At 40.1% G+C, this 25,772-nt stretch overlaps 2 protein-coding genes across 3 annotated transcripts in view; both read right to left on the bottom strand.

The window, feature by feature from the left end:
• LOC120528485 (zinc finger and SCAN domain-containing protein 2-like) overlaps nt 1-25,772 on the bottom strand; it is a 422,905-nt gene that overhangs the window by 112,240 nt on the left and 284,893 nt on the right. The window lies entirely within an intron of this gene.
• LOC120528477 (zinc finger protein 502-like) overlaps nt 1-25,772 on the bottom strand; it is a 691,287-nt gene that overhangs the window by 423,421 nt on the left and 242,094 nt on the right. The window lies entirely within an intron of this gene.

The raw sequence follows: 25,772 nt of genomic DNA, 5'->3' as shown, positions 1-25,772 counted from the left end.
TCTTTATAAATCACAGGAGAAGTCATAATGGAGAGAAGCCTTATAATTGTACTGAATGTGGAATGCGATTCTCATATAACAGTTCTCTTCACAAACATAAATAATTCATTCTGGTAAAAACCAAAGATGTTCTGACTGTGGCAAGCTTTTCTCAGACAGCACAACTCCTAAAGATCACACAAGAATTCAGTCTGGAGAGAAACCTTATTGCTGTCCAGAATGTGGCAAACGATTCTCACATCAAACCACACTTAGGTGCCACAGAATGATCCACACTGGAGAGAAGCAGTATGTCTGTTCTGAATGCAGTGAAGGGTACTCTTCCAAAAAAAGTTGTCGGAGACACACACACAAAGTTATATTGGAGTAAAGCCTGACCCAGAAATGATAAATGATCTTTCCTTTGGCTCCTTAAATAAAGACTGAAGAAAAATCTTCTGAATGAGGTAATGGACTCCCGTTTAAAGTAGTTAATAGGTACGTAAGAACAGTGGAGAAAACACTGAATGTGGCAAACAGATCCTAGATGCAAGGTAACATCAGAGCCACATATGAATTCACATGGGAATGAACACAGTGGAATACAACACATATTTCACAAACAGCAAGAATCTTCATCAACAACTTATAATTGCAAGAAAAAACCTAATTGTTGTCAATGTGGTAAACACTTTTTAGACAGCAGTGGCTCTCATAGTCATAAATGACCGGCTTACTTGTGGTAAGCCTCTTAGCTGTTCTGAATGTTGAAAGTGGTCCTCCTGTATCAGCCATAATCAGCAACATGTAAGATTTCATGAAGGACTCAGAAACTGTACTGCCAGGACATCAGCCATACATGGACTGATCATCTCTGCACCAGTGCTGTGACATAAGATGGTGAACAATACAAACACCAGACAACAAAATGAGGTAGCAACAGTATTGTGTGGTGATAACAACTTCAACCACAGAACACAACTGAAAAAGTACAATGTAATAATAAAAAAAAAATAGAGAAGTCAAATCAAATCACAGGGCAGTGCCAACTACCAGGAGGTGCCACTGCCAACAAGGAGAATATTTTTGTTTTGGAGCTTTGGGGATGGGGCCTTATCTGAGTAGCAATGAACTTGTACCATCTCTGGGATGTCATCTGATGGCTGACGCCTGGGCTGAGTGTAGACGGCCATTCTTGACCCTGATAATGAAGTCATTTAGTGACGTCAGCTGACAGCCAATGCTGTCCATTCAGATACTGGGGAGGGTCAGTCCAGGAGGACAGGAGACTAAAAAGAGAGACGTCACATGTCAGACCAATGTAGAGGGGCTTTATAAGACTTTTACACTAATTTAGGTCATCATTTATAAACAATAAGAGTCTTTACAAACCAAACACATTCATCAGCTGTGTGTCAAGGGTGAGTCCAAAAGTGGGAATTTAAGAAGATTTAAATACAAATAAAATGAAACATTCAGGGTTCAAAGGGAAATATTAAAGACCTGAAGAGGAAGTCACAACAGCATGCTAGGGTTACCACGGGGGACCACAGTTCTGAAGAATATCAATGTGTAAAAGGAATATTATTTAAAATAAAACTAATGTTATGAGAAATGGGACACCATAGTGAATGCAGAACACAATGAAAGTGAACTGAATTTATTTTATTTTATGACATTTAAGAGAAAAAGAGAAGACAAAGCAGAAAACACACAGGGATCTCTGCTGCCTCAGCTGTTAATTTGATAAATGAACCTAAAAATATAACGGATGTCACTTTGCTCCATGTCAGTATATTCTGGGTGGTGTGTGAAGGACGCTCTATACTCTGAATGTGTTGGTTCAGGTTTCAGTTTGAGTTCAGCACCTTCTTCATATCGATACCCAAGGCAACGTTTCTCCACGTCAAGACTACAAGCTGGAGGCCACAGGCGCTCAATAAACTCCAACAGCAGGATGGACGAATAGAAAGCTCTGCTTTGAGAGAGTGTCAGCTACACAAATTTCCGGCTTCATTTACTTGACAGAAAACTCCAAAAAGCAGAAGTGGCACCTTCTGTACCCTCACCACTGAAGGTCAAATTTGACCCCCTCACTACTCACTATTGGTTCACTCTGCTTGGACTTTCTGTATTTTGCAAGTTTATGTTTCATTTTTTGGCCACACTCTTTTTACATTTCATTTCATTGATGTTCTCAAATGTGTGAGTACAGCTTAACTCTTACAAGGACTTATCTAAAAAGGAACCATTGGCTATGAAATGCAAGAAGGCAGCAAAATATAAAAAGTGAAAACAACAAAATGAGGAGGTGATATCGATGAAATACGCCCAGTGGCAGAGGTAACGTGGACAAAATCAGAAAGGACAACACAGAAAAGGTAGGTACCAACTGAAAACAAAAGAAGAAAGCTGACTGGTGGAAGAACGGTCAGTCACTCCTGAGTGGACCGTTGAGGACAGCCGTGGCATGCAGACTTCAAAGTTCATGTGTCTTTGATTTCAAATCTGTGACCATGCACTGAATAAGTCTGTTATTTATCAGTTAGCATGTTCTGAAACTGTAATGTCATCACAAAGATCACACAAACATGTAATGTGGCGTTTGTGATCAATCACTTTTGTTGATTTATATGGCACCATTCATCAGCCCTGTATAGAGTGACACTTCCAGATCGGCAACCCCACTGCACCCCGTAGCACATTTGGAGTTTGGGACTGGAGCACAAAGTGGATGGCACTCTGAGAAGGACAGACTAAGACGTGAAAAAAGCCAGCTGCCCTCCCTGGTCTGTCTTCATTCAGAAGGACTCACCTGAGTGGTGGGATTGTTCTGCGGCGCTCCTGTTAGCCGACATTTCATCAGCTTGTTTTCTGTGTTTCATCTGATAACCAGCAGAGTTAATCCAAGATGAGCCAGGCCTGTTACGATGTGAACGTTCTTGACAATTTTGGTTTGCTTTAAATATTTTTCTTCTTAACTTTGAGTTCTTGGAGGCCTTGTACATTGGAGATTATTAATACATGATCATTTGGTGTTAATAATGAATTGACAATTAATAAACTGTTTTTTATTGCTAAATTGTAAGTGTGGCCTGTTGCCATTTTCTAGCTTTATCTTTCTTTACTGTGTTACTAGGATGTGTTGTACTGTTGCCTCCCTAGAATTAAGTTTCACATCACCGACGCTCGGCCTCACACCCTTCATCACACGTGAGGCAGAATCCAAAGTTGAAGATCCAACTGTTAATCAGCTTCAGTGTGTGAGTATAAATGCATGCTTAGTCTCACTTTGACCATGTTAATGGCTCAGCGTCTATATTTTGGAGACGGTATGTCATCTGATTATTTGCTCCTGACAAATCTTGCTTTGTCTACGTTAAAAGTTTTGAGTATAGATTTTTGTGGCATTTCACATTTAAATTATTGTACGGTTTTGAGTCAATGACCTGAGGCTGAGGATTCAACCCTCCAAGAACTTCACTGTGGATACTCAAGATCGATGATCAATTCCGAGAAATACCATTTGTAGATTGTTTGCAGTTTTAACATCGAGATTTAAGGCATATCTTCTAGTCGGTGACTGCTGGTGATTTTCATTTTGCAGTATTACACACCACCAGTTCTGACACACAGCCCTCGAATCTCACAAACCCTTGTCTGCTGTTCACGTTGTCCAGGAGACTGAGGGGGGCCTCATGATGTATAGCCTTGAGCCTTTTCACAAGTCAATAAGGCTGAATGGTGATAAAGACATGGGGAAATTCAAGAACATGATCATGACTGTGGTGCCGGCTTTGTCCAAGTGAGAGTAGGACTGTGGAGCAGACAGCCGACAGCATCCTCCACACTGCTATGTGTCTGATTGGCACACTGCAGACCATCCAGATGTGCTGAACCGAAAGGCCATTGCTGTTTTAGGAGCAGCCTCTCAAAGGTCTTCATGATGTATGAAGTAAGAGCAACTGGTCTGAAGTCCTCTTGGTCACTGGAATGCCTTTTCTTTGGCACTGGGACCACACAGTATGTTTTCCACAGCTGGGAAAATTTATGGAAATTCAGGGAAAGGGAGAGAAGGTGTTAAACTCTACAGAAATGTCTCTCTTACTTGGATCTTGTTATACAACAAGATTTTCATGAAGGCTTCTTCTGGTCTTACTGACATTCACAAAGCATCAGTCCGGTGGTCATTCACCAGTGTACAGTGAGGTGTATTGACATGGTGGTCTCGTTTATTGGAAAAATGTAGAATTCACAGGTCAACAATTAAATATGTACAACCTCAAATCAGAACTAAACAGTTGGGAAGGTATGAAAAATGCATATAAATATGGTGCAAACAGACAGCACTTACATGCTTACATTGTGTGTAGTGTGACTCCTGCGGAGCTTTGGAAAGGATACTGGTTTAGATGGAGTTGTGGAGAGTGAGCGTTGATGGTGTTACCTCTGATCACCGTATTGAATGGTGTGAAGCAAAACTGTTGGCGTGGATGTGTGTGCAGGCAGTGTGTGAGGAACATGAAAGTTTGTGGAAACACATGGAAGGAGACATGAAGAATTAGGGTAACAGCATTAGCATAGTGAGTGATCAAGGAAGCAGATATTAGAGTAACCTTTAGAGACCATTGTTCATTGCTTTTAGCCTCATACAATATTGAACACCCCTAACAAAGAAAATAAAAAGCATATTAAACAGATTTTTTATTTTACAATTGTTAAATTGCATGCAAAACAAATCTTAGAATGAAAATCATTTTGTGAAACAAAACTCTGCCTTTTCTCTCCTTACTAGTGAGCAGTCAGCAGGGGTTTAGACGGGGATTTTAGTTTCCAATAATATGCAGCAATTCAGTGAGGGAGCAGCAAAAGCAGACAAGCGTAAAATCAGTAAACCAGTGGGGAGGTCATTAGGTCAGGACAACTCTCCCTAAGTCACTTGTCCTTATTCGACTGTCACGTCTGTCATTTCACCAGTGTCTTGATTGGACCGCTCAGTGTTGAGTGACATGTTGTGTTCCACCCAATTTCTCTTAACTGAAGATGGACCCCAGTGGTCTGGACTTGATGAGTTTAGTACTTTAGTACATTAGGTGGCACTAAACTGGTTAGTGTGAGTCTGTAAGCCACAAAAACACAAAAATAGGACATTGAGAATAAAGAATGAGCTGAATAAATTAGACTGGGAAAATTTAGTTTGTCCAGTAGTAGAAATATACATGACAAGCTCTTTCTACGCTGGGTACAAATTTTCTGATAAATGGATTTTGGGAGCATTAGACATGAGGCAGAGATCAGCAGTGGACAGTGTGCCAATCCAGTGAAGGACAGGACCTAAAGAAACCCACACTGCCAGTCATACAGGGCTGATTTAGAGTCCCTGCCAGTCAACAAAATCAGCATGTAGGGATGTGGGAGAAAAACTGGAATAGCTGGAGGAATACATAAAGTATATTGGAAGAAGAGATAAATGTCCACATGGGCAATAAATGGAGGACAGTGGATCTGTGAGGCAGCATAAGTGACTGCTAATTTTAACACATTAAGCTGTGGAGTTAAATAAAGCTGTGAAGAGACCATTAAGGATTGTCACCCCAACTGGTCCAATTCAGAACATCAGTGCCAACCTGCAGTACAAGGTAATGAGTAGGGGGGTACATGTTTAGGCTCTGGGGTGATAATCCAGTGAACATTAAGGTCATGCTGTCTGAATCTGTAAGAAATAACACAATACACCCTGTGGATGGTGAAATGGCATGAAGGACACAATGAAACTACTTCTTCTCACCCCCCTTTTCACTGCCCTTTCATGTTATTATTAGAGAAGCTGTGCCAACTTTAATTTCTCATGTGTCTAATACAGTATTTCTCAACCTTTTTCCATGTGTGCCCCATTTTTTCACATTAGTTTTTGAGGTGTTACCTAAAATTTGTATGCACATTTTCAGATTTTTGATTATATTGAGATCCACCCAGCTACACTAAATTTTAATTTGGGAATGCACTATTGGCAAAAGTGCTCAAGTCTCGATCAGACTGGGGCAATGCTAATATTTTTTTCATCATCACACATGTTACATATTTCAAATTAAAATCTATGTGATAAAATATACGTAAAATTCAACAATTCTTTGGATTTAATTAAATTTCTTAGTTATTTTAATAATTCCACAACTTAAATTATTCCAATCTATAATAATACAAAATAAATTACAAATATTATAAATACCCCTAAGAATACTATCATGTCTTATTTCTAAAACAATAAGGTGACATATCAGCGATTACAGAAGTGCCATCTGCTTATGGCGGACAGGCCTCTCCACGTCACATACAGTATACAGTATATACAGTAACACAGCACGCCACTTAGTCGTCTACTTGTCACTCTGTGGTCACTCTCAGCAGCTCTTCTGCAGTACGTCTCTCAGTAAACTCACAACAGCCAAGATGCCAGGCAGGATGTCATCTTAAAGTTTCCAATAAAGTGACAAGTGACAGATATGTATGATCAGGTCGTTCTGGATGTCCAGCAGTCAGTTATCAGTTTTGTGAAGTCAGTTCTGAAGCTTTTTTGACCCTGTCTTGCCACAATGCACGCTCCGTGTTATATAGAAACACATTGCTAAACCGGCTAAATCCTAACACAGGGCCACAGGGTGTAAGGCAGGAACAAATCCTGGGCAGGGTGCCAGCCCACCACTTGGCACAAATACCAAGCATGATTTATGATCGCCAATTCACCTAACTTGCATGTCTTTGGACTGTGGGAGGAAACCCACGCAGACATGGAGAGAACATGCAAACTCCACGGAGGGAGGACCCGGGAAGCGAACCCAGGTCTCCTTACTGCAAGGCAGCATCACTACCCCTGCGCCACCGTGATGCCCCGTGTTAAACAGTCCTGGAATAATTGTTTGGGATGAGGTTTGTCTACTGGGGTGAACATACATGGGGTTTAAGACCTGGACAAAAGTTTTAAATCCTTTATCCTCCACAATGAAAAATGGCTGAAAATCACTGGCTATCATTTTGGCAGCTCCTCATCGTCACTTACCTGTCTGGCTGCGGTCATTTGTTTGGAATAAATGTGCTTACTTTGGTTTGAATGGCAGAAGGCTGTGATACACCTGTAATTTTCGGCAAGACAGTAGATGCTGCAGCAGAAGTTCGAGGCTCAAAACAGGACACGTTTCACGAGTCATTGGATGGCATCCTGAGGAGAGAGGACGAGCTCTACACCAGCGGCACGGACGGCTTAGTGCTTAGAGGTCTGTGCAGGTTTGCTGCTGACCCTCCTCTGCTCTGACGGATATTTTCATTTTACAAATTCTGCACCCAACTTTGCAGTCTCAGATATCATTGAAATGCAGCCAAATGCTCCTTCTTTTTTGCTTTTCGCCCATTTCTTCACTTTTTCCTAAGCTGCTTGCATTTCAATCCGACTCCCCGTCTCTCTGTCTATGTACCTGGCCTGTACCACTACACTCGCTGTCTTTGGATCAGCTGCCCCCTTCCTTCTTTAAAATAATGGTATGATCCTAGTCTGCCTTTGCTTATGATTGGCCGCATGGTGTGCCCATCAAAATAAAGTCCCGCCCCTGCCTTATTGATTCTCTGCGGCTGAAGATTCTGCTCTCCCCGACGGGACTCGGCTCTTCTCGTTCACTACAAAGAATCGGCTGTTAGAGGTGAACGAAACATCACGACACGCGGTCATTTACACGAATACCACGATAGTCCACATACTCGGTGTGATTTTACTACCATAAACAGTTGTAATCAACGAGTTTGTTTTATAATTTCAACTTCGATTTCCATTTTTTTTCGCGACCCCCCAGGTTGATAAACACTGTCCTAGGCCATTATGCACGATTGCAATATAGCAGAGAATCCTTAAATTACGATTAAGATTGAAATATTTGGTTGGATTGAACGACCTGTTCGCAACAAAATTGTTCTAACACTGAATAATTATGGTATGAAAGAAATACGTTACTTTTACATTATTCAAGATCCACTTTAAGAAAGCTTTGATTAGGCCATAGGTATTTTTAGTGCTGTTAAATTGCCAGAGGATAAAATGAAGAGACTCGGTGTCCGTAAATTAAAGATTTAATCCAAGATTTGGAAGCAACAACAGGAAAACAATTAGTCCTCCTAACTTTTTGTTCTTCACTATCTCCACCTAGTGGCTAAAGTACAGAACATAACATATCCCCCTTTACTTAAGAAGAGCACGATACAGTAGGTAGTTAAACATCACTGACATTCTAATGATCACTAAATTACATCAAACATTCAAATTTATGTACCAAAGTCCTCAAGCTAACGAGTGGATCTTCTCATGCGAGCTGGAGGAATGTGAGAAACCTCTGGAATTGATGTCGATGTAGACTTGGGCGGTAATTCCACTATAGCATTCCCTGAAGCATCACTTGACACAGATGTATTTGACTTGGATAAATGGGAAGAATGCCGTTTTTTCCCATCTGCCAAAATGGATGTACATGGACCGATTTCTTTTTTTAATTTCCACAGGCTGTGAAAATCTTGGGTGTGCTTTTGGAAAGTGTATTGAATTCTGAATATACACCTTGTCCCCTTTTTGAAAAACAGGAATCCGTGCACCACGTCTGGTATCTGTATAATTTTTCATTTTCTGTTGAAGGGTGGAAACTCTCTTACCCACAGTGTCATCATCGGCCTTGCAGGCAATAGGAGGAGGAAGGACATCGAGATGTGTTCGCATTTTCCGGCCATGAAACGATTCAAAAGGAGAAACTCCAGTAGTAGCGTGTGGTGTTGCACGATATACCTGAAGGAATTCTGGGACGACAGGTTTCCAAGGTTTCTCTTGTAAAATAGCAGATTGGATGTGGTCATTGAGAACACAATGAAATCTTTCAATGGCACCATGTGCAGCTGGATTGTGTACTGAAGTGCGTATGTGTTGTACATTTCTTACAAGTCTGTTAATGTGAATTGACATCCATTATCTGACACTGCGGAATGCGGATTTCCAAATCTGCTAAAGACTGAAGTGAGGAACTCTATAACATTCTGAGCAGTGACAGAAGCAGTGAAGGTGACTTCTGGCCACTTGCTATGATATAATCAATGACAATTACAGCATAATGACAATTCCAGACAGCTGTTTCAAATGGACCCACTATATCTATGGCCAACCTTTGCCAGGGTTCAAATGGAAATGGCACAGGTTGTAAAGGTGCAGCAGAAGGACTGGCTGTCTTGTCAGATGACTGGCACAGTTGACAATTTTTAACTTGTGCTGCGACCATATCATCTGTACCTGGCCACCAGTATAGCTCACGCAGACACTGTTTAGTTCTCGCAATGCCTTGGTGACCTTCATGAGCAAACACTACCAAGTTATGGCACAGAGAAACAGAACCAGTCGTGCTGCCCAGCGTGCAACCCACATGCCTGCACAATCAGACCCTTTTGAAGACAGTAGAGTGGTCAACGCTTGATGATCAGTGTGGAGGATAAATTTAGGACCCCACAAGTTAGTCCTCCATTTTTAACAGCCCACACACATCCAAGAGCTTCTTTACCAACTGTAGAATATTTCCTTTCAGCAGCAGTAAGAGTCCTGGATGCAAAGGCAACAGTCCGCTCCGTACGGTCAGGTTGGACTTGAGCTAGGACAGCTCTGAGCCCATAATCGGACGAGTCAGTGGAAACTATAGAAGGCAAATCAGGATGAAATAAGGCCAAAGCTGGACTGTCAATTAGCAACTGTTTCACTGAGCTTCCTCAGACCAGGAAAACTGTCTTGGCGGAGGCAGACGCATAGGGGTTCTACAATAGTGGCAAAATGTGGGATAAACTTATAATACCAAGATGTAAATCCAAGGAATGAATGTAACTTGGCAACGTCAGTTGGAGTTGGAGCATGCAGAAGAGCAGCAAGATGCTCCTGATCAGTTTGTATCCCTTGTGCTGTAACAGTATGACCCAGAAAACAAAGACTGGCCCGATTAAAATGACATTTTGATTCGTTTAACTGCAGTCCTGCATCTTTTATGCGTTTAAGAACTGCTTGAAGTGTCTGATCATGGTTGGCTTGTGTTTATCCCCACAAAATGATATCATCTAAGTAGTTTGTCACATTTGGCAACCCCCGCAAGATTGTAGCGAACATCTTTTGAAAAGCCGATGGAGCAGATGCTAACCTATATGGGACCCAGCAGAATCTGAACAGTCCTTCATGAGTAATAAAGGCAGTCAGATCACGGCTGTCTTCGTGAAGCACTTTCTAAATCAATAGTGGAGAACACTGTTGCTCCTCTCAGTCATGAGAGCCTTTAATCAATGTGAGGAAGAGGAAAGCTGTCTGTAGTAATAGCTTTATTTGGTTCTCTCAAGTCAACACACATACGGATACCCCCAGTGCTCTTTTGGACCACCACAATGGGCGAGGCATCAATACATTCAATAATCCCTGCTTGAAGAAGGTGATTTAGCTCTTCACTGACATCATACTGAACTGACAGTGGAAAACGACGTAATTTTTTTTTTTTTTGAAGTAGCAGTCTAATTCTTTAACTTTGTGTATGAAGCCTTTTGCACAACCTGGGGCAAGCGGAGGTGATGGAGCTGTAGAAAGACGCATGACAGGAATAGAGTTTTTGGTAGCACAGGGTAACACAGTACTGCCATTAAACACAAATGTAGACCCTTTATTAAATCCATTGCCAACAAATCAGTCCCAGACTCCACTATGAAGACTGACGTAGAGCATGTAACATCACCTTTGGACACAGTAACAGGTAAGCAACCAAGCACAGGGAGTGGAGATCGTGAATAAGTCACTAGCTTGACTGAAGGTGGCAGTAAAGGTTCTCCTTGAAAGTTTGCATCAGATATACATTTAGGCAAAATGGATACAGATGATCCAGAATCCATAGTTAGATCCACGAGTGCAATGGAAGTTGATGTTTTCATTGTGACACTGCAACGGACTCTATCGGCTGCTAAATGGTCACTTAAGTAAAGGATCTGAAGCTCAGGTTAGACAACTTCTTGCACAGAGCATGTTTGAGGAGAACGGCACACCCGTGCAAAATGACCAGTCATTTAACAGTTTTTATATTTAGCAGAAGCAGCAGGACAGTTTTTTATCATTTGCAAGATGCTTATCAGATCCGCAGCGAAAGCAAAGCACCAACAGGTAAAATTCTGTTACAATGAATATCTTCACAACGAAATTTGGATTACAACGAAGTATTTTTATGGTCCCGACAGCTTCCCCATATGACAAAAGTCTATAGAAATCTTGTTACTACAAAGTACATTCAGCAGATACTTTCATTACAACGAAGTGCCCAAAAGACCTTGAAATGCCTGAATGAATCATCCACAGAGCAGTTAGTTCTGAGGCCGCAGCTCAGTTGTGCACAATGATCCCCCAAACAGAAACACTTATTTTTATTCTTTCTTCAAACTTTCCTCTACTGTTTTTTTTCCCTTTTTTGTTTCCTGCAGTTTTCAGTGATACTTTTTGCTTATTGCTCGTCAACATTTGAAAAACATCCATTGGAATTTAACTCATTGTCACCCTCCTATAGAAACAGCAGACATGAAAAAACGATAACAGTTCATATTAGAAGAAAAAAAAATTCATTGTAAATTCAGATAACAGGATTACATGACTGTTGTGCCTGTGTATAGCAGAGTGACAGATCACGCTACAATGAATAAGTTTGCCGTTCCTGTTTCAAGCTGAATAAAGCTGGTTTTGCTAAAGTACTGAGACTAAGCCTCAAGTTTTGTGGTGCAAGACAGGGACTTATATCACAACCCCGATCTTTTATGATTTGCTTCTGTGGCGCTTAACTGAGGTGCTGTGAGCCTGCTGTTGGCCTTCTCCAGCAACAGACAAACAATCTTCTACAGACACTGCAATTGTGCTTCGGGACGCACTTCAGCATGTCGTTCCCATTGAGTGGGGAGTGGGGGTCTCAAAAGAGTTCAGAAACTTCACAATATGAAGAAGAAGAAAAGGATGATTCGGCTTCTGATTGATAACTGTGCTGCCCACAACATGCTTCCACTTTTAGATAATATTCGCGTTGAATTCCTCCCACCCAATTGCTTCATCCAATGAATTTGGGCATCATTCGCACCTTGAAAGTGTATCATCACAAGGAAATGCTGAGAAAAATTCTTGTCTGCATAACTTGTAGGCAGGAGGAGATTAAAATTAATGCGAAAGACGCTATTGAAATGATTGTTAAAGAAGTTAAAAGAAGTTAAAGTAAGCACTATAGTAACAAATACAGAATCTCATTACAGTGAAATTTTCGTTACAACAAAATATTTTTTAGGTCCCTGGTAGTTCGTTGTAATAGAATTTTACCTGAATATATATATATTTTTACCTATATATATATATAACTAACGCCGACAGGCAGAATGTACTATACGATAGCAAGAGTTAAAATAAGACGCCTCACTCTTGGATAACTGGCTCTTTCAATGAATACAGTATTTACTTTTGCACTGTATCATTATAATCGTTCCTGTTGTTAGTATTAGAATTAACCCTCATCTTTTTTTCAGATCACATTTAATAGCCTTAAATGTTTTCTTTGTTCTGACTTCATTAAAATGGAGTAGACGGAAAATAAAGGTTTATCCCTGTACTTTGCCATGATATAGGTAAGTACATTTTAAAAAGAAAAGGTGAAATTCTTAAATCACACATGTTATTATTCAATCAAGTATTGAGATATTTAATTTATTAATACTTTACAATATTTTGTGGATCACAAAAATAAAATGTTTGCTAAGAATAAAAGACACCAACAGTGGCTCAGTTGACTAAGGTGGTTGCTTTCCAAATTCTGAGCATAGTGCTAGCATGAGTTTGATTGAATTAAAGACTCATAAAAATTAATAATAATAAAAAAAATGATCAGGAGTGAAATCTTTGTAACCAATTTGAACTAAATAATTTTGAGAGATACTGTGGAAGGATAGCATAAGAGATCTGTTTGGGAATCATCACTACTCAGAATTGCCATCTAATTGTAGATGGCAGCTCACGGTCATTTGTTGTCCATGAACCCCTCCATTGAATAAGGTGATAACAAACGCACTGTGACAGATCAGGTTGATTTCGCTCTGTTGCTCCAAACATTCAAACGTGTCAATCCGGAGCTCATCACAGAGGCTGAGAGACACGGCGCAGATCAGTCACCGGCACACCGACACACAGACACACACAGGACACTCCAAGGTGAGCACTCCACGTATCAAGGTCGGCGTTAAAGATCCTCTTGAGTGTTGAGGCAACAAACTGCAGCGTGATAAACAGATCTGGACCTGCTGTCGAAAAAGCATTGGCCTTTACCAGCAGCATCCCTCCCTCATGAACACATTGTTCAATGTCTGGATAGGTGATCAGTAAAACATTGTCTTACTCACAGCACAGTGCAATAATAAAACATTTCCTTAAACAAATATGATAGTTGTCCTGTCTGTGTCATTCCTAAGCAGTCTTCCAGTTATAGACGCGCAATCCCAGTCACTAACACATTTACCGTGTAGCCCCCCCCCAACACTGAAAGTGAGAACACATTCCACCTGATTAATTTAATATTTAAAAATTTTGAACCACTAAACCCGCCATCAACAACTACAATAACAGTTGAAATCTTCACTCAAATAATTTGTTTTGTTATAGACATTATAGACATAGGCCTATTGGTATATTATATATACCCACATGTTTGATATGTCTTTACTACGGGTGTGTGCAACTTAGCCGCCTATGGCAATCCAAACCCACTTTGTGGCTCGTTTTGCTCGCTCTCAGTCCACGGTGGAATTTACTGTTAAATGAAAAAAAAAAACAAAAAAAAACAGACTCTTTGGGGTAACAATTCATACTCGATGGACATGGGACCCGAAACCATGTTTGCCTTATTAAGGGGAGTCAACGTTACTGCTGCCCCACTACTGTTTTTAGCAGAGTGAATGTATATAATGTATGTTTTTGTATGTATGCATGTATGAAGATGAAAACAATTATTTATACAGTAGATGTATACTATATGACATATGTTCAGTGTTGCGTGAAAACGTTGCACGAGGTGAAGAATGGAAATTATAGTGAGAGAGGTGTCGTCACCTGTATTACTAAAGCTCTTCTTTGCAGCATTATGCATTCTACAAGTCGGCATTTGTATGATGTATAATTTATAGTTTTATTTTTTGCCACTAAGTATTGTCGGACACAATCATTTAAAATGTATTAATAATCAACAAATATTAATTTGGCCTGGCAATTCTGTCGAGTTTTTAAACTCTGTTAATGCCATATGTACTTCAAACTGGAGCTCGATGAATAAAGAGTCGAAGCACTAAGCAGACATGCGTACTGGGATTGTATCATGACACGCGATTCGGAGCTCCGAGCAGACATGCGCACTGGTTAATGAACCGTCAAGGCGGTCGAAGTACTGAGCAGACATGAACAGTTAAAGGAGGCTTTGTGAAGACTCAGCACACTCGAAGACATTGACCTCTATATTTTGAGAGTCTCTCTGACACTTAACTCTCTAGTTATATTTTGTAATTCGTATTGACATTACACACTTCAGTTGATGTAGTTAAGTGACGGAATGAAATGACAATTCAGGTAGTTACTGAGAATTAATTAATGTTATCGTGGATTGCTGTGATTTCCTTTGTCTGATACATTGTGTCAAAGATATATTATCATATATCAACTTTATATATATATAAAGAAAATCGTGCAACCTTTTTATGGAACGCTTAATTCTCTTCAAAACCGTACGTCATATAGTATACATCTATAAATATAATTTTTTCGTCTTCATTAGGAGAATACAACAATGATACTCTCGTGTCAATTAAACAAATTTAACGTGCATATGTCAAACAAAATATATATGAAGGTCCAAACAGGCCATAAATCATATATTTCTGTGTGTAATCTATTGGTTTATGTGTGAACACTATAGGTTTATGAATATTTATCTGTTTGCGTGCATACTTAATTGGTTTGCCTGCGTACAATACTGGTTTCATTCATATGAACTATATTGGTTCGTGTCCGTATATATTATCAGTTTGTGTGTGAACTATATCCGTTTGTATACGTGCATACCACTGGTTTGCATATGAACTACTGTATATTGATTTGCGTGTGTATATCACTGGTTCCAGTACGTTTGTTATTGGTTTGTGAGTGAACTGCATTGGCTTTCGGTTGAATGTTATCGGTTTGCATATGAACTACATTGGCTTGTGTTTTGTGACGGTCTAACAATGGATTTGCGTATGCACTCTATTGGTTTCATGCACGTCTTATACTGGTTTAATGTGGGTAACCTGTCGATTTTGCGATTGAACTCTATTGGTTGTATGTGTGCACTATGTCGGTTTCACGTATGAAACATATTGGTTATACGTGCGCACCCTACCGCAGCTCTGTGTATGAACTACTGTATATCAGTTCTGCATGTGAACTATATTGGTTGCTCACGTGATCTTCAGAGGAAATGGGTGGGGCAAGAAACAGGAACTCAAGGGCCGGTAGAGTCATGGATAAAAAGATGTGGCTAGGAGACGCATCTGTATGAGTGGACAAACAGGCCATAAATCATATATTTCTGTGTGTAATCTATTGGTTTACATGTGAACACCATTGGTTTATGAATATTTACTATCGGTTTGCGTGCATACTTAATTGGTTTGCCTGCATACAATACTGGTTTCATTCATATGAACTATATTGGTTCGTGTCCGTATATTATCCGTTTGCACGTGCATATCACTGGTTTGCATATGAACTACATTGATTTGCGTGTGTATATCACTGGTTCCAGTACGTTTGTTATTGGTTTGTGAGTGAACTGCATTGGTTTTCGCTTGCATGTTATCGGTTTGCGTATGAATGATATCGGCTTGCGTCCTGTGACGGTCTAACAATGGATTTGCGTATGCACTATATTGGTTTCATGTGGGTAACCTGTCGATTTTGCGCTTGAACTCTATTGGTTGTATGTGTGCACTATGTCGGTTTCGCGTATGAAACATATTGGTTATGCGTGCGCACCCTATCGCAACTCTGTGTATGAACTATATCGGTTCTGCATGTGAACTCTATTGGTTGTTCACGTGATCTTCAGAGGAAATGGGCGGGGCAAGAAACAGGAACTCAAGGGCCGGTAGAGTCATGGAGTGTAGAGAGAAGTGTCTAGGAGAAGTATCTGCATTTAAACGGCACTATATATTTTTTCCGCACCATACGTTTGCGAAACGACTTGGTGGTAATTATTACTATTTAACAGAATCTACCATTGAGTCTGTAATGAACACAAGGCTGAAGTTAGGTACGTATTGGGCCGTCTTCTTATTCGGTCCCATCTACATGCTTGCTTGCAACCCGCAGCTGTACTTGTCCACACAGTATTTGCAAAACAGTTACTTATTCTAAAGGCAAAATATTCAACATTTACGATTGACGTCTTTATGCAACATAACATTTAGTTACTACTAGTTAGATTTATTATGCCCGGCGACCCCGCACCGCACAGACAGGTGAAGTGACTTGCTCAGGTCACACATCAGTGTCAGTCTCAGGACTTGAACCCACGAACAAAGGGTTGAAATTGCAAAGCCCAAACCGCAATACTTGCACATCTATAACGTGTATTTTAATTGACTAAATGTGTCAATTCTTTGAAAAGCTGAACATTTAACATTTAGGACCTGCACGGGTCAGTTACATCATATTGGGCCACCTTACCTTCACAGTTTTTTAAGATGTAGCAGAGTTTTGCTCTGCCCAGTGCGAGTATCAGGGTGAAACTGACAATGTATTCCCACTTCAAGATCAGACAAATGGGATTTACTGTGATATTTAATGGGCACTGTAAAGTGTTAAATGACGCTGGGACACCTTAATTTTCATAGTTTTGTGACATTGACGTAAATAAAATTGTCCAGGACAGATTTATTTATTAAATTAGAGTTTAACAATTTTAACCCGTGCAGGACCAAAATGTGGAATATTTATTTTTTCAAATAATAGATCAGTCTGTAATGATGCTGATTAATGTACACACTGTAGAATATTTTGCCTTGCTGTTATAATAGAATAGAATAAGAAGCTGCTTTGCAAAAGATGTGTGAATAAGTAGCTGACTGCAAGCTTATACTGGGAGCAGCTGGGAGTGAATAAAACGCCAGCCGAATGCGTACCTAACTTCAGCCCTGTGATCATTTCAGAATTAAGGGAAAATACTGGTAAAAAGAATTACCACCAAGCCCTTTAGCAAACATACAGTGACGTGCAAAAGTCAGTTTAAAAGGCATCCTAATTTTCTGCATGACAAAAGATTTGTCCACATATTTATCCATTTGGTATTTTTAAAGTGAACTCTTGTGCTGTAACAAAACGTTATCAAACTCCAAATAACTAAAGAAAAACTCCAAAGTGATTGTTTGCCTAAGTATTCAAGCCCAATATATTCATACTTTGTCAAGAAGCTTTTTGCTGCAGTAACAGCCTTCATTCTTTTGGGGTATGTAAATACGCCCCAGTTCTGCACATTGTTCAGGTGTGATTCTTCCCTATTCTTCTTGCCATGATTCCTAGGTACCTTCTATGTTGGTGGGATGGTATCTCTGAACAGCAGTTTTCAAACAGTGCCCCAGATTCTCAACAGGGTTAAGATCAGGGCTTTGACTTGGCCATTCTGAAACATTCACTGTCTGTTTTTGAGCCATCCCAGTGTCACTTTGGTCTAATGCTTAGGGTCATTGTCATCTTGAAAGATGAATCTTCTCCCGAGCTTTAAATTCATAGCAGACTGGAACGAGTTCTCCTGCAATATTGTGTGGTATTTGGGCCCATCTATTGTCCCTTCAACTCTGACAAGATTCTCAGTCCCAGCACATGAAAAACATCCCCATAGCAAGATGTTGCCATCACCATATTCCACTGTAGGCCTGGTGTTTCTTGTGACATGGGCAGTGTTTGTTTTACGCCACACTTTCTGTACCTCTTTGAAGTCTGAGAAAAAACTTCTATTTTGGTTTCATTTGACCATAAACCCTTCTCCCCACATTTAACTGGAAAAACATCATATGTGCTTTTATGTGGACCATCTTAAGAAATGGGTTCTTTCTTGCCACCCTCCTGTAGAGGCCTGTTTAATGGAGAGCTCTTGAAATTGTGGACCCCTGCACCTTCACTCTAGTTTCAGCTAAAAAGCACTGCAAACATCTGAGAGTGACGGTTGGATGTCTAGTCTCCTCTCTCACCAGTTAATGTCTAACTCTGATGTTCAGTCTTGAGGGACGGCCTGTTCTGGTGAGAGTCAGGGTGCTGTGATGGACCTTCCACTTTCTGATGATGGATCCAGCAGTGCGCAATGGGACATCAGACTCTTGATATATATTTAGTTGCTTCCTGCTACCTTGTGCATTTCAATAACTTTATTTCTCACATCAGCAGAATGCTCCTCTGTCTTCATTTTCTCAGTGACTGTACACCAAAGACTACGGACCCTATGAAGGGAGCTTTTTATATCCAGAGAGAGAGCAGCACCTCATTATGTTTAACATGACTGTCAACTGTCTGCCACCTTTGTAATTCATTTGTCATTGGTGTAAACCTGGAGCTTCCAAAGCACAGAGCTTTAAACACTTATGTAAACACCAACTTTGGAGATGTTCTTCTTTTAGAACATTAGAATATTTGAACAATCTAGACGAGAACAGGCCATTCAGCCCAACAAAGCTCGCCAGTCCTATCCACTTGTTTCCTCCAAGAAAACATCAAGTCGAGTTTTGAAAGTCCCTAACGTCTTACTGTCTACCACACTACTTGGTAGCTTATTCCAAGTGTCTATCGCTCTTTGTGTAAAGAAAAACTTCCAATGTTTGTGTGAAATTTACCCTTAACAAGTTTCCAACTGTGTCCCCGTGTTCTTGATGAACTCATTTTAAAATACAAGTCTTGATCCACAGTACTAATTCCCTTCATAATTTTAAACACTTCAATCATGTCACCTCTTAATCTTCTTTTGCTTAAACTGTAAAGGCTCAGCTCTTTAATCTTTCCTCATAATTCAACCCCTGTAGCCCTGGAATCAGCCTAGTCGCTCTTCTCTGGACCTTTTCTAGTGCTGCTATGTCCTTTTTGTAGCCTGGAGACCAAAACTGCACACAGTACTCAAGATGAGGCCTCACCAGTGTGTTATAAAGGTTGAGCAGAACCTCCTGGACTTGTACTCCACACATCAAGGCTATATAACCTAACATTCTGTTAGCCTTCTTAATGGCTTCTGAACACTGTTTGGAAGTTGATAGCTTAGAGTCCACTGTGACTCCTAAATCCTTCTCATAAGGCGTACTCTCAATTTTCCAACCGCTCATTGTGTATTCAAACCTAATATTTTTACTTCCTATGTGTAATACTTTACATTTACTGACATTAAATTTCATCTGCCACAAATCTGCCCAAGCCTGTATGCTATCCAAGTCCTTCTGTAATGATATAACAGATTCCAAATTATCTGCTAATCCACCTATCTTGGTATCATCTGCAAACTTAACCAGCTTGTTACTTATATTCCTATCTAAATCATTTATATATATTAAAAATAGCAGCGGCCCTAGCACTGACCCCTGTGGTCACCACTCTTAACATGGCCAGTTCTGATGAGGTTCCTCACACCATCACCCTCTGCTTCCTGTGTCTGAGCCAATTCTGCACCCATCTAAAAACATCACCCTGAACTCCCACTTCTTTTAACTTGATGCCCAACCTCTCATGTGGCACCTTATCAAATGCTTTCTGAAAGTCCAGATAAATAATATCATAAGCTCCACTTTGATTGTATCCTTTTGTTGCCTCCTCATAGAATTCCAACATGTTAGTAAAACACGACCTCCCTCTTCTGAACCCATGCTGACTGTTCAGAATAACTCCTGTCCTTGCCATGTGTTGCTCAATCTTATCCTTAATAATTCCTTCCATTAATTTTCCTGTGATGCTTGTTAAGCTTACTGGCCTATAGTTGCTTGGATCTGCCCTGTCACCCTTTTTATATAATGGGATGATATTTGCCATTTTCCAGTCCTTTGGAATCTCTCCAGTGCACAGTGACTTCCTAAAAATATGTGTCAAGGGTTTATATCTGTACTCACTAGCCTCCTTAAGAACACGAGGATAAATATTATCTGGTCCTGGTGATTTGTTTGATTTCATCTTATTTAATCTGAGCAGCACTTCTCTCTACAATTTCCAAATCCCTCAGTACCTCCTTAGTAGTCCCTGTTACTGCTCTGAGGTTATCCACTTGCTCACTTGTGAACACCTCAGAAAATGTAAGTTTAGGGCATCTGCTATTTCATTGTCTGTATCTTTTAATTCCCTTTACTATTCCTGATGAACTTGACCTCCTCCTTAACTGTTCTTTTACTACTAAAATACTGAAAGAATCTCTTGGGGTCTTCTTTCGCCTTATCTGCTATTCCTCTCCAACTGTCTTTTAGCCTCTCTGATATCCTTCTTAATGGTTGCCCTCATGTTCTCATACTTGCTACGATTCTCTTTGCAGTCATTAGTCTTAATATGCCTTATTTAGTCTGTTTTTTCCTTTGCAACTTCTTTTTAAATCTTTATTAATCCATCGTGGAGTTTTTTTTAGTTTCCTATTAATTCCAAATTTAGGTATGTATCTGTCCTGCATTACATTTTTAAACCTGTTCCACTGCTCCTCGACTGTCTCCACATTTAAAAGCTTATCCCAGTCTATCCTACTTAGACTTTGTCGCATCTGCTCAAAATTAGCCTACCAAAGTTCAACTTAACAATTTTAGTCTTTGCATCTGCACTCTTACAAAATACTGAGAATTGTATTACATTATGGTCACTTGACCCTAGTGGTCCAATCACCTCTACACCCTCAATTCTATCCTGATTATTACAGAATACTAAATCCAGACAGGCTTCACCCCGTGTTGGCTCTTTAACATGCTGTATTAACAAACAGTCACTGATTACTTCTAAAAACTCCTGCTCTTGTGCTCCTCCATCTGCAAGGTTATCCCAGTTAATATTTGGATACTTAAAGTCCCCCATGACTATAATATCCCCTGTAAACTTGCCTTTTTGATATTACTAAAAAGATGTGTGTTGAAATTACTGTCTGAATTGGGTGGTCTATAACACACTCCTACAATAAGACCTCTTTCCCTAATATTTTCCAGATGAAGCCACACGTCCTCACTAAGATGGGGCTCATCCAACTGAAGATGACTTACATTTAAACCCTGTTTGGCATAAACAGCAACCCCACCTCCTTTTCTGTTCTGTCTATCCTTCCTACTAATGTGTATCCCTCTATGTTACACTCATCCCCATCTCTGTTATTTAGCCAGGTTTCCGTTATTGCTATAAATTTAAATTAAATTTCTACATAAAATAGTTTATTTTGACTTTGGAAATGTTTTGTTACAGCATAAGAAAAAATACGGAATGAATAAATGTGTACATGTGTATATTTTGTCTTGCATAAAATTAAGACAACTTTCAAGGGGCTTGAATACTTTTGCACACCACAGTATGTTTGTGAAACGGTTTAGTGGTAATTATTTTTAAGTTAGGCGCGCATTAAGCTGCCTTTTTATTCACTTCTAGCTACATCCAGTATAAGCTTGCAGTCAGCTACTTATTCACAAACCAGCTTCTTCTATATTAACAGCAAGGCAAAATATTCTACAGTGTGTACATTAATCCGCAAACTGATCCATTATTTGAAAAAAGAAATATTCCAGATCTTCAACCAAAACTTGAACGAGTTGAAAATGTTAAACTCAACTTTAACAATGGAATCTGACCTGGACAAGTTTATATTATGCCAATTAATATTGTAGCGACCTGTGGTCGAGTCTTGAAGTTTTTAAAGCCGTGCACCTCTCCCAAGCTGTCGGCTAGCGGATTGCCAGCGTGAAACACGCAGCTTTACCCAGCTCTTCAAGTAGCGAGCACTCGTGTCCCATACACCGCACGACTACGAGAGTCTCGCCATTAACTGCTTCGATAAAATCTCAGCAATGAATAACAGCTCTGTCCTGTTGTACCTCTTTATTCACAGATAGCCAGTAAACAAAGCTCGACATTATTGCACTGCCATGGTCAAGGTCATGCACGAAGACACATTTCACATAACCGGTACTTTTTACAAAATAAATAACCCCGGACGGCGATGACCCAAACCCACCCAACTAATTGAACACAAACACAACAATTATTTACAAGTTAAGACATTAATAAATACAACAGGAAAAACATTATAAAAAGCAGTGAACGTACAACCTTCCCACAATGCATCACTCCGGCAGCGCTGACTGCCGGGTCGCTACAATATACACGTTGTAGATGAGCAAGCATTGTGGCGTAGTGTTTAAGACTGCACTTTTAAACTGAGTTCGTGGGTTCAAGTCCTGATAATAACACTATGTGGCCATAAACAAGTCACTTCACCCGTCTGTGCGGCGCGGGGGGCACATGGCGAATCTAACCAGTAGTATCTAAATGTTTTATGTTGGATAATGGCGTTAGTAAATGTAGAATATTTAGCTTTCAGAATGAATAACTGGTTTCAAAAGTTGTGTGAAAAGGGACTGTGGCTGGGTGCGAGCAAACATGATCCTGGAAGCAAATAAGAAGACGTCCCAATCCATACCTAACTTCAGCCTTGTGTTCATTACAGCCCCAAGGGTAGATTCTGTTAAATAGTAATAATTACCACTAAGTCCTTGGACAAACATATTGTGCGGAAAAACATATATAGTGCCGTTCAAACACAGATGCGTCTCCTAGCCACTTGCCTTCACACTCTATTATTCTACCGGTCCTTGAGATCCTGTTTCCTGCCCCGCCCATTTCCTCTGAAGATCACGTGAACAACCAATAGAATTCACGTGCAGAACCGATATAGTTCATACACAGAGCTGCGGTAGGGTGCGCATGCATAACCAATATGTTTCATACGCGAAACCGACATAATGCACACATACAACCAATAGAGTTCAAGCGCAAAATCGACAGGCTACCCACATGAAACCAGTATAAGACGTGCATGAAACCAATATAGTGCATACGCAAATCCATTGTTAGACCGACACAGAACACAAGCCAGTATAGTTCATACGCAAACCGATAACATGCAAGCGTAAACCAATGCAGTTCACTCACAAACCAATAACAAATCGTACTGGAACCAGTGATATACACACGCAAATCAATATAGTTCATATGCAAACCAGTGGTATGCACGTATGACAAATTGGACTGGACTGCCAATACTGATGCTCTATGTAAGAAAGCTCAGAGCAGACTTTATTTTCTGAGAAGGTTGGCATCCTTCAACATGTTCTACCAGATGGTTGTGGCGAGTGCCCTCTTCTACGCGGTGGTGTGCTGGGGTGGCAGCATAAAGATGAAAGACGTCTCACGCCTGGACAAACTTGTTAAGAAGGCAGGCTCCATTGTTGGATTAAAGTTGGACAGTTTAACATCTGTGGCAGAACGACGGGCACTAAGCAAACTCCTGTCAATCATGAAGAATCCACTGCATCCACTGAACAGGATCATCTCCAGGCAGAGGAGTAGCTTCAGTGACAGACTTTTGTCACCGTCCTGCTCCACTGACAGACTGAGGAGATCGTTCCTGCCCCACACTATGCGACTCTTCAATTCCAGCCGGGGGAGTAAATGCGAACATTAATTTCATTTTAATTCTTTTCATTTTTATTACTATTTAATTTAATATTGTTTCTTTGTATCAGTATACTGCTGCTGGATTATGTGAATTTCCCCTTGGGATTAATAAAGTATCTATCTATCTATCTATCTATCTATCTATCTATCTATCTATCTATCTATCTATCTACAAACCGATAATATACGGACACGAACCAATATAGTTCATATGAATGAAACCAGTATTTTACGCACGCAAACCAATTAAGTATGCACGCAAACCGATAGTAAATATTCATAAACCAATAGTGTTCACATGTAAACCAATAGATTATAAATATAAGATGTATGGCCTGTTTGGCCCCTCATAATATATACTGTATTGTGTACATCCGCCGCAATAAGAACAGTAGTAGTAGTTCAGTTGTGCGGAGCTCGTTAATTATCTCGATGGATCAATGGTATTGCAACTGTGTCTCAGTAAAAACACCAGGGGTTCGCGTCGTTGATCCTCCTCTTATGGAAGGTTTTTTTTTTTTTTTTTCAATTCCACCATTTAGCAATATTTTCAGCTTGGACGGATAGCGAGAGAATCGAGCTATCGAGGGAAGGTTGGACCGCCGTAGTCGGTCAGGGGGTACAAGTATCAAATTATATTGTGTATGTAAAGAGTTTCACTGTAAAAGATAATAAACTTCATATTTGTGTGTTTGGAGACCCTGGTGTCGTTCTGAATTTGTGTTGTAGAAAAACAAACCACAGTCCAGCATGCCTCACTGTGTCTTTTCGTGTCTGATCGCTATACGGCACTTCCAACTTGGGACAATTCGCTATAAACAGTTTCAGCCAACCAGCGCCTTCTAAACATGCAGAGTGACAGAGTGAACCTTAATTGTTGTGGCACAGCATCTTCGTTTCAGTCAGTCATTGTCCTGTTAGACTATTTACTGTTAAGTGCTGCTTGAGCTACCGTTTATAGTACAACAGGTGGCCTACGTAGTTCTTAAATCGATATTGAAATGCACACACAAGTCTCCTAAATTATTTATTGAAATGCCTACGCTTAGGAAGTCGTAGTTTTTACTTGTTCCCGTTATTAGGAATTATAATTTCTCAGTGTCACATATTATTCGTTACTACTCACAAATCCCACGTCATTGAGATTCTGTTTTATATTCTATATAAGCAATTTTTCTAAAAGGAGCGTTAATTGAACTGACGACTTGTCATCTTCTTAAAATGACTTTATTTATATGATATTGGCAATTAATCGTAAGGTCAGAAATCAAGGAGGCGCTGTTTATTTGTTTTCGTGACATCGCGTCAGTAGAGAGTGCGTGACGTTAACAATGCATTGTGTCCTAAATGACAGCGCACACGCTTTGTGATAAAAGGCCAATGTGTCTCAGTTTGTTCATTAATATATTTTGACAGTGTATTTTAGTGAGAATGATTATAAACATATTACCCATATTAATTTCCCTTGTAGATATGTAACGTTTGGCGAGAATAAATAAAAAGTAACAACACATATAATAGTTATGTTGCATTGTTTATGATTAACACAACTCATCGTTTATCTGAAATGTTCTACTTATACAGTCGATTTATTCCACTTCTGAAGGTGTACATTGTCGGTATTCTCCATTGCATTTGCCGCCGAGTGTAACGTGTGCCAGTGCAAGTGAGGGATGGCAGACGAGCTCACGTAATGGGTGACAAGGCACATTCTCACCCTGATGCCGAGGCTCTTGTCATGAATATTCCCATCTTGTGCTTTTTCTCGTTCCTGCCAGTTTATTATTATTATTGGACACTATGTAGAGGACATGTGTGTCTTATTTTATGTGTATGACAGGACGGACGGTAAAGCCTTGAATGAAACTCCGTGTTGATGCTTTGGGTAACACGACAGGTGAGGAGCAGAGAACGTTAAACGTGTCAGTGACTGCGGGGGATTGTGGGACTGAAGATGGTTAATAAAACAGAAACGACAAAAGCTTAGTCTTTCAAT

This window comes from Polypterus senegalus, chromosome 4, assembly GCF_016835505.1.
Source record: "Polypterus senegalus isolate Bchr_013 chromosome 4, ASM1683550v1, whole genome shotgun sequence".
In the NCBI taxonomy this organism is placed as follows: Eukaryota; Metazoa; Chordata; class Cladistia; order Polypteriformes; family Polypteridae; genus Polypterus; species Polypterus senegalus.
Note: the sequence above shows the minus strand (reverse complement) of the source record. Positions and strands in the feature narration are given on the sequence as shown.